The 10599-nt window shown below is 40.2% G+C and overlaps 1 long non-coding RNA gene across 1 annotated transcript; it reads left to right on the forward strand.

The window, feature by feature from the left end:
• Positions 1 to 318: 318 nt before the first annotated feature.
• Positions 319 to 4293, forward strand: LOC114680253 (uncharacterized). Its single transcript, XR_003732359.2, has 2 exons — positions 319 to 453; positions 1008 to 4293. It is a non-coding gene; the product is annotated as an uncharacterized LOC114680253 (long non-coding RNA).
• Positions 4294 to 10599: the final 6306 nt, after the last annotated feature.

A 10599-nucleotide genomic window follows, 5' to 3' on the forward strand; every position in this document is an offset into this window, starting at 1 on the left:
ATAGTGAAGACATTGCGAAAAATGGGCAGGGAGGATTGCATTTGAGTTTTAGCTAGAAGGCTGCCTCCAAGACAGAACAAGGAGAAAGGGTATTACAGCTGCCCCTTGTTAACTTATTGAGAATATTAACTATATTCTGAAAGGTATTATCCTTGAAAAATTTGGGGGACTTAAAGTGTTCATTCAGAGATTTCAAGCTTGCAGTCATCAAAAAGATTAAGCTATGAAAAATTCATTGTCTTCTCTAAGCTTATATAGACTTTTCTATTTCAAGCACAACCCTAGAAACATATAGTATATTACAATGATGAAACGAAGCTGTGTTTTATCACCTATTAAAAAATACAGGTATTATGGAGAAGGCACTCTGGGCCACAGGATTTTTGAGTGGAGAAGAAGAGAGAATTGAGACTTCCCTCGTAACTTTTCTGTACGAGAAAGTTTGTTTTCCAGGTAGGTGATTTATCTTGAAAGAAATTCAAGTAGCTTGCTATGAAAATCACTAAATTTCAGCAACATATTGTTATGCTTTGGGACCACTTTGAGGACAAGAGTTTTGACATTTTTTTCAATCCTGAACTAATAGACCACACCCTTAGACCACTGAAAGCTTTCAATTTTGGAATAAAAGAAAAAAGTACAAATGAGCCTTGATAGAGAGAGTGCCAACCAGAAAAGACAATTGTTCCTATGTAGGTCCTGGGGCAGTTGTGGCAACCAGGCAGTTAGAAAAAAAAATTTGTGAAGCGTTCCCATTAGCAAACACTTAAGTGCTAAAATGGAACCATGTGCTTATTTCATTCTCAGAATAGCCTTGTGGGGTAAATGTGAGGCTTAGATGGTGACATAACTCGCTGAGGGTTGCACCATTTGTAGGTAGCAGTGGGATTTGAGCCCAGATTCTATGATTCCAGAACTCTTATTCTTTTGACTACTACACTTGTAACTCCCCAAATGACTTCAGTTAACTGGATCTTGAATCACAAGGATCTTCTTTCATTTTTCAGGCATGTACTGATTGCTTCACGTTGAAGAATAGGCCATGAGAATGGAGGAAGTATTAGTACCATGTTCACCCACATTGTGCAGGGTGGAATGAGTAGGATTCACTCTGCAGACGTGGATTCAACTGCTGGCCCTGCCATCGACTAGTTGAGGGCTTTGGGCAAGGTTTGCCTTTGTGAGCCTCTGTGTATTTGTCTGTGAAGTGGGCATGATATTTACCTCCCAGAAATGCTATACATTTTCAAATATCAAATGTAACAAAGCATTTTATAAATTGTAAAATGCCATGCAAATATTAGCTTCTGTCACTTGCACAGGAGCCTCTTTGAGTATGGCACTGAGTTTGCAGCCAGCTGGCCATAAAGATGCCAAACATGCAGGCATGGGAAGCTTTTCTCTACTGTTTAGCGTTGTGCCTCAACTATGAAATTGCTGAGGAGGGGCATGGGAGACAAGTTTGTTGATAGGTGTAGGACCCCAGTGAGGGGCCAGGACAGGAATTCAGGCACATCTGTGTGGCACACACAAGCACGTTCCCTCCAATCTCTCTTGGCTTTCTCTCGTGTCCTTAACCACCTCTTCTCCTCAATTTGCCAAAAGCCATGCAAGCAAACAACAATTAGCAAAGAGGAATAAAGAGACATTGGAGATGATCACAGAATGACTTCATACCCCTATTTAGAAATTGCACTAAATCATGCTCAGAGAAACTCATTCTCAGCTGTAGACACTTAGAATGTTCTCCCGAGTGGCTAAATAAACTAATCTTACCTGCAGAAATACTGCACTCGGGTAGCACGGGCGTCCTCACAGGGGCTGAAGCAAACAGCACTCGTGTCAGTAGCTAGAAGCTCGCTCTTAAATAACTTTGGGTTTACTATTTTTCAACTGAAATTACTATTTCACAACTTCTGAGATCTCTCTATGTGCAAGATAAAGGCGTGTCAACCGTGAGAATTTCCCTGGGCTTCACCTGTGTTTTCATTAGTGCAATATATGGTATACGGCCTGCACTTTCAACTCCCACAGTGGCCTGTAGTAGAGGTATGTCCTGTGACATAATTTATAGGCATAACACTGCCATTATGTCAGGCTTCCCGTGGGTATCCTGAAATCTTTATTTCTACATTCAGTACACAAACACTTCCTTAGTTCTGTTAGGAAAATGTGAAACACAGTTGCAGTGTCATCTAAACAATTTGATTGTCAGGATACATATTTTCTCCCAATTTGTATTATGAAAACTTACCAATACAGAAAACTTTGGGAAATGGCACATAAATGTTCTAAGAACCCAGACTTGAACCAAGCAGTCAAGCCAAACATTTTACCTTCTTTTTTTTTTGAGATGGAGTCTCGCTCTGTCACCAGGCTGGAGTGTAGTGGCACGATCTTGGCTCACTGCAACCTCCACCACCCGGGTTCAAGCGATTCTCCTGCCTCAGCCTCCTGAGTAGTTGGGACTGTACGCACACGCCACCACACCCAGCTAATTTTTTGTATTTTTAGTAGAGACAGAGTTTCACCATGTTGGCCAGGATGGTCTCAATCTCCTGACTTCATGATCTGTCCACCTTGGCCTCCCAAAGTGCTGGGATTACAGGTGTTAGCCACTGTGCCTGACTGCTTTCTTGTTTTTTTTTTTTTGTTGTTGTTTGTTTGTTTTTTTCAGACAGAGCTTCACTCTGTCACCAAGGCTGGAGTGCAGGGGCCCAATCTCTGCTCACTGCAACCTCCACCTCCTGGGTTCAAGTGATTCTCCTGCCTCAGCTTCCCAAGTAGCTGGGACTACAGGTGCATACCACCACACCTAGCTAATTTTTGCATTTTTATTAGAGATGAGGTTTCACCATGTTGGTCAGGCTGGTCTTGAACTCCTGACCTCAGGAGATCTGCCTGCCTCGGCCTCCCAAAGTTCTGGGATTACAGGCATGAGCCACCATGCCCGGACACCATATTTGCTTTCTATCTCCACCTGTCTATCTCTGGCAACTTATTGAAAATAAGTTGCAGATATCATATTATACTGCAAATACTCAGCCCTCATCTCCTAAGAAGGACTTATTCTATATAACTCCAATAAAATGATGAGACCTGATATAATTAACAATAATTTCATACTATCATCTAATCCATATTCAAATTTCCCCATTTGTCTCAAAGATCCAATTAAGAGTCATGCATTGCATTTGGCTGTGATATCTTTTGTCTGGAACAGCTCTGCTTCATCTTTCTAAAAAATTTATTGATTTATCTATTCACTGACTTTTTGAGGAGTCCAGGCCAAATGTCATGTAGAGTGCCCCATATTCTCTGTTTGTCTTCCTTTTCTCATGGTGTCATTTAACTGGACTTCTATTCCCTATATCTTCTTCAAACTTTAAGTTAGAATTGGAGAGTTGATTATACTCAGATTAAATATTTTTATCAAGAAAATGTCATCCATGATGTGGAACACTTTATTGCAACACATGAAAATGTCTAGTGTCAGGCTGTTCTGTTATTATGATGGTAAATTCAGTCACTAGGGGAAGGCAGCAACCACAAGCTTTATCCATTGTTCGGGCATGTTTCCCACTTTATAATTGCTAGAAGTCTGCGGAATGGTACTTGGTCACCATGTTGACTCTTGCTCCCCATAATCTTTCACCTAATGGTTCTTTAAACTATAGTCTTTATTTTTCAGAGCAGTTTTAGGTTCACAGGAAATTGAAAGCACAGCGTTCCCATATAATCCCCACCTGCCCCAGTCCTCCCAACATCAACATCCCCCACCAGAGTGGTCCATTTGTTACAACTGATGAACCTACATTGACACATTATTATCACTCAAAGTCCATAGTTTACATTAGGGCTCACTCTTGGTGTTTTATGTTCTATGGATTTTGGGATTTTGACAAGCATGTAATGACAAATATCCATGATTACAGTATCATATAGAGTAGTTTTATTGCCCTAAAAATACTCTGTGCTCTGCCTGTTTATCCCCTTCCTCCTAACCCTGGGGAACCACAGACCTTTTTACTGTCTCCATAGTTTTGCATTTCCTAGAATGTCATATAGTTAGAATCACGTAGTACATAGCCTTTTCAGATTAGTTTCTTTCACTTAGTAATATGCATTTAAGATTCCTCTGTGTCTTTTCATGGCTTGATAGCTTATTTCTTTATGGCACAAAATAATATTACATGATCTGGATGTACCACCGTTTATTTATCCATTCACCTACTTAAAGACATCTTTGTTGCTTCTGAATATTAACAATTACAAATAAAGCTTCTATAAACATCTATGTGCAGGTTTTTGTGTCAGCATAACTTTTCATTTCCTTTGGATAAATACCAAGGAGCACAACTGCTGGATCATGTGGTAAGAGTATGTTTAGTTTAGTAAGAAGCTTCCAAACTGTCTTCCAAAGTGGCTATAACCATTTTGCTTTCCTCCAGCGATGAATAGGAGATCCTATTGCTCTGCATCTCCATCAGCATTTGGTATTGTCAGTGCTTTGAATTTTAGCCATTCTAATAAATGTGCAATGCACCTCAAGATTTTAACATCTGTTAATGACCCTTGCCTAAATCAGTGATTACACTTGGGAATGAAAATGCTGATTTTCTGGTTTAGCATTCTTTCTACATTTACTAACTGGCCTTCCTCTAAAACAGGTATCATTTTGCTGTATTTTTTTAAAAATTCTTTCTTGCAATGGAGGATTCTAAAGAAAAGAATGATTCTCACCATGTGGATTTGTCATGCTTTGTGACTCTCAGGGACTCACAGAAAGCTACATGTAGCTGACTGTTACTCCATCATTTTGTATGCCTCATAAAACCTAGCCAATGTCTTGCATATGACAAGCACTCAGTAATTATTTGTTGAATTTCATTTAATTTAATTTAAGAATGAGTCTCAAATGCTATTATGGGTGTGGTCAATGAACTCTCAGTGTACTTACAAGTTCCTGGAAAACAAAAATGATATGAATCAAATATATTATGGCAGAAGAGAAGTGTTTTGAAATACTTTTAAGATTAACTTCCCATAATTACTGCTTTCCATGTCGCTCTCTTCCACTAGACAATGAATTTCTCAAGGGGAAGGACTGGACAAATTAACTTTGTATTCCTAGTACCCAGTGAGGGGCATAACTCACAATCGGTTCTTCATAAATATTTGCTGAATCCATGAAATAAAGTTGTAAGATTGGTTCATTGTTGGACTATATTTTTTCTTCTGTCATTCTAGCATGTCTTTTTAAGCCTGTGGCTTCCTTTCTCAGGTTCACCATGTGGCTGCTAGTGTTCAACAATCACATTTAAGTTCCAACCAGGAAGAAGGGGAAGGCAAAAAGCAAAAAGACCATTTTCCCCAAAGCCTGCTTCTGCTACTTCTGCTTTTAGCTTCATGACCACTGCCATCTTCAGAGGAAATTGAGAAATGTCATCTCTTAGCTGGGCATATTGCTCCTCCAATAACATTAGCATTCTGTTACTAGGTAAGCAGGGGTGGTATTCTGGCACAATCAGTTTGGGGCAAAATTTCCTATTTTTCTATTTTGAAATCCTTAGTAGATTTGTCTTCCCTCTAGTTGAATTCATCCTTCCACTTTGTCTTCTGAGGAAATAATGCTTTGATACACACATCTATATATACATATATGTACATATATATGCATACATAGACATGTACACGAATGCATATATGTATACATTTATATTATATATGCATATAGAAATATATGTTTCTATACATATGAACATAAAGCATATATGTTTGTATTTATATCCATCATCCCTGTATGCAGTCACATATACATACACACATATACACACACATGCACACACACACACCCCTTTTTGTCATAGCTCTCTGGGAGTTCTCTGGGGTTGACTGGGATTGATGTTGAGGAGAAGGTGTGAAAGATCAGAACCAACAAGTGCAGGAGTATAGAATTAGACAGGACTGTCTTCTACAATGTCCAGGGGCAGTTTTGATTGGTACAGTACTAGGCATTCTTACTCAGGTGTTTTCTTGTTTATTCAGTAATAAACAAGTAATAAAAAAGCTTATGAATTTACACTATAAGCATGTATTCCAAATAATAATTTTGTTTTCTCTTGTAATCATTGATGTCAGGTGCCAAGTGTCTGCCCTGCAATAGTTGGCTGACATTTGGGGAGCCAACTGTCCAGCTGCAGAGGAGACCTGAGCTTAGCTAGGCATCTGGACACTGCTGATCAGAAGAGTGAGAGCACAGGTGGATGGGTTATCTATGCGCCTTTGTCTATCTTCATACGTTTGGCAATGGGAGGTTTGTCCTCAAAATCCTGTTCCTGCCAAAACCCTTTGTATTTGCTACTGACAGTGTAATCATCAATTCATCATAGCACACCCACATCCCACACAGCCATGAGGAACACAAGACCCAGGCGAAGAAACAACACTTTGTTTCTCTGGAGCTGAATTGTCTTAGCTTTCAAGGCTCCATTTTTACTTACGGCAGATGATTAATCTTACCATTTCCAAGTTATTCCCTATGTCTTCTAGGTTAAAGCCTAGTCTTTTTTTGGATAGATAAGTCAAAATCCTACTCTCTGCCTCATTCCATTGGGTGGCATTAAGGCATTGCAGGAAGGCATAGGTCTTCTTGGTTGAGTTTCTCTGTGGCTTTTGATGTTGATGTCACACTCCTTTTCACTCTTTGTGGACTTCTACCTCACAGCGTCTCCTGCTGGGATTTCCACCCTGTTCTGCTTTCCAGGGGCCAGATCACGCATATCACTCTGCCTGCTCTGCCCATCAGCAATTTCTTTGCTATCCTTTCTGAGTTCCTGACAGCCCTTTCCCTAAAAATGTGGTGGTTGGCTAATGATGCCCTGTCCGTGTAGTGGCCCATTGCACTTGCAGATTCTGCCTTCCTTCCTTTCCTTGGCTGAGTCTTCTAGGCTGTACATTAAGAAGCTCATAAAATATTTATCTTTCAAGTCTGTATCTTCCAAAGGTTTGTTTTGCAACTTAAATCCCTGTTTTTGACCCTTTGCTCTGGTTGAGTAATTTTTTAAATCATATTTGTGCTTAGTCAATACATCTCAGACACAGGACATCCCACTAGGAGCACTACATTGGGTAATGTTTCACAGGACCTTTCTGTGTAATCCCTTGAGAGTAGGTGGGTCATTTCTGGTCACCTGAGCGGGCATGCAGAGACTGATGGCTGGCTTGACTATGCCTCTCAGATTTTACTATAATCTTTCAATTGTTAACTGTGAGGTAACATTTTACATGAAGAAAAACTCAGGAGCAACACTATGAAAGCCTCATTATGCTGATCTCTGCCCTAGCCCTGGAATAGGAATGCGAAAGATTAAACATCAGAGGGAGAAACGTTCAATGAAAGGAAGAATCCAAACCCAGATGAGATTGTCTCCTGTCCAAAGAGGAGCCAGCATCCTCAGCAAATCTTTTAGTTCCAGAGAATATAGAGCTTTTGACCTAGACACAGACGCATTTCAGTGGCTGAGTTAGGGGTCTAGCAACCTTGGTGAGGGTTTGGGGTTTGCTGTAAGCAGCTAGAGCTGTGCTGCTTAATAAAACAGCCAGTAGCCATCTGCTATGGTCTGAATATTCCCCAATATTTTTATACTGGAACTTAATTGCCAATGTGATAGTATTGAGGTGGAGGCTTTAAGAGGTAATCAGATCATCAGATCATGAGGGCTCCACCCTCATGAATGGATTAGAGCCCTTATAAAAGGGCTCTAGAAAACTAACTAGCTTGCTTTTGTGTTTTTTTTTTTTTTTTTTTTTTTTTTTGCCCTTTCTGTCTTTTCTGCCATGCGAGGACACAGCATTGATTTCCTCCAGAAGATACAGAACAAGGCACTATCTTGAAAGCTGAGGGTGGCAGCCCTCACTAGACACTGAATCTGCTGGTGCCTTGTTCTTGGGCTTCCCAGCATCCATACCTGCGAGAAAAACATTTCTATTATTTATCAATTACTCTGTCTAGGATTTGTTATAGAAGCACAAGTGGACTAAGAGAAATTGGTACCACAAACTGGGATATTGTTAATAACAAATACTTGAAAATGTGAAAGTGGTTTTGGAACTTGGTAATGGATAGAGGCTGGAACTGTTTGAAAGTGCGTGCTAGGCCAGGCATGGTGGCTCACACTTGTAATCCCAGCACTTTGGGAGGCTGAGGCAGGTGGATCACGAGGTCAGGAGTTGAAGACAAGCCTGGTCAAGATGGTGAAGCCCCATCTCTACAAAATACAAAAATTAGCCCGGCATGGTGGTGGGTGCCTGTTATCCCAGCTACTTGGGAGGCTGAGGCAGAGAATTGCTTGAACCCAGGAGGCAAAGGTTGCAGTGAGCTGAGATAGCGTCACTGCACTCCAGCCTGGGTGACAGGGTGAGACTCTGTCTCAAAAAAAAAAAAAAAAAAAAGAAGAAAAAATGCATGCTAGAACAAGTCTAGATTGCTGTGAGTAGAGTGTTAAGTGTGATTTTGGTGAGAGCTCAGAAGAAGAGGAAGAGGTCTTCTTAGAGATTGTCTAAGTGGTTGTGATCAGAATGTTGGTAGAAATATGGACAGGAAAGGCCATTCTGATAAGGTTTTAGATGAAAATTAAGAATATATTGGAAACTAGACAAAAGGTCATTTTTGTTACAAAATGGCAAGGAATTTGGCTGAATTGTGTCTGTGGTTTGTGGAAAGCAGAACTTGCTAGCAACGAACTGGGCTATTTGGCAGAGGTAATCTCCAAGTTAAGTGTTCAGGGTGCTACATGGTTTCTCTTGATGGCTTATGATAAAATGCAAGAAGAGAAGACAAATTAAATATGGAATTTATAATCCTAAAATACAGAGACATTAAAGAGTTGGAAATATCTCAGCCTAGCTATGTAGTGGAAAAAAAAAAAGGCTTTTTGGGGGAGAATACTAATGGTGGCTGGCAAACTACAATACTATTCATCAAGACAGTGGGAGAATGACCCCAAAGGCATTTCAGAGATATTTGAGGCTGCTGCTCCCATCACAGGCCCAGAATACCAAGATTTTGAGGCCACAGTAGTTTCAAGGGAGGGGCCCAGGGCACCAGTGGGACCTTACTGCTCTCTGTCCAGGCCTGCCTCTAGTCTCTGCTTGATACGTTCTGGTGCAGCACTCCCCGGCTGCCCCAGCTGTGCCTCAAGCAGGCTCAAATGTGGCTGGGGTTGCCACTACAGATGGCTCAAGCAGTAAGCCTTGGCAGCATCTGTGCAGTGCCAAATCTTTAGGTGGACAGAGTATATGAGCTGTGGAGGCATGGCTACCTCCACCTTGAAATAAATCTCTGTTGCTTGTAAATTACCCAGTCTCAGATAATTTGTTATAGCAGCACTGATAGACTAAGACACAAAGATCATGGAATTTCTTTAGCTAAGTTTTAGAAAAAATGTGACACACAATTGGAAACATTCAAGCATCAAGACAGGAAGCAACAGTGCATGATATGAGTTCAAGATGATGAAAACTCTTACTGTGCTGTGCAAATAGCCACAGGATTTGAAGTGAATGTAAATAGAGCAATAGAAGAAATAGCTTGCTGGGAATGGGAACACTGCTATTATTGGAGAGACTCCAGCTATGTGTTTAGGGGAACTCAGCAAAGGGTTACTTACCAACATAAGTGAGGAAAGGGGTTGTGACAAAAAGGATAAATATGTCCCAGAGGAAATGATGCCATCAGAAAACCTCACATACAGAATTCTCAGAGGTAATTTTATTATGTTGAAAGCACAATGCATAAAATATTAAAAGCTGATCTGAACTTAAAAAGGTGTGGGAAAATTCAAGAAAGCACAGGAAAGATGCTTTTCCCATATGGTAAATTACATGATGAGAAGAAGACAAGCATGGGTTGAACTTTAATACATGCTTTACAAAGAAATAAAACACTTTAATTCTCAGTGTTTCAAGAGTTTTAAATTGCACTGTACAAAGTAAATGCTAGTTTTACTAGTTTTAAGTTTCCTCATACATGTATAACCAATGATAATAGAGCTTTTAATGCTTTGGCAAAAATTTTTAATGGTTATGGCATAATTGTAATATTTCCCATTTACTGTTGTGATTGTTTTATATGCTTACAACTTGCACTGATATTTTTTGGGTCATTTTTATGGTCTTGCACTACTTTTGCTATGCTTTCAGTGTTTGTTGCCTCCCAAAATCATGTTAAAATGTAATTGCCATTGTAATAGTATTGAGAGGTGAGATCTTTAAGAGACAATTAGGCCGCGAGGGGCTCTGCCCTCATGAGTGCATCGATGCCATTATCACGGGAGTGGAATCCTTATAAAAAGATGAATCTGCCCCCTGCTTGCCTCTCTCTTTCACTCTCTCTTTGCCCTTCTGCCATGTCAGGAAGCAGTAAGAGGGCCTTTGCCAGATGATGACGGCTCAACCCTGGACTTCCCAGCCTCCAGAACTGTGAGCCAGTACATTTCTGTTTATTGTAAATTACCCACTCTGTGGTATTCTGTTACAGCAGCACAAAATGAACTAAGGCAAATGGGCAAAATGAGGAATTTCTTTTTTTTTATTTTT

Source organism: Macaca mulatta, chromosome 8 (assembly GCF_049350105.2).
Source record: "Macaca mulatta isolate MMU2019108-1 chromosome 8, T2T-MMU8v2.0, whole genome shotgun sequence".
NCBI lineage: Eukaryota > Metazoa > Chordata > Mammalia > Primates > Cercopithecidae > Macaca > Macaca mulatta.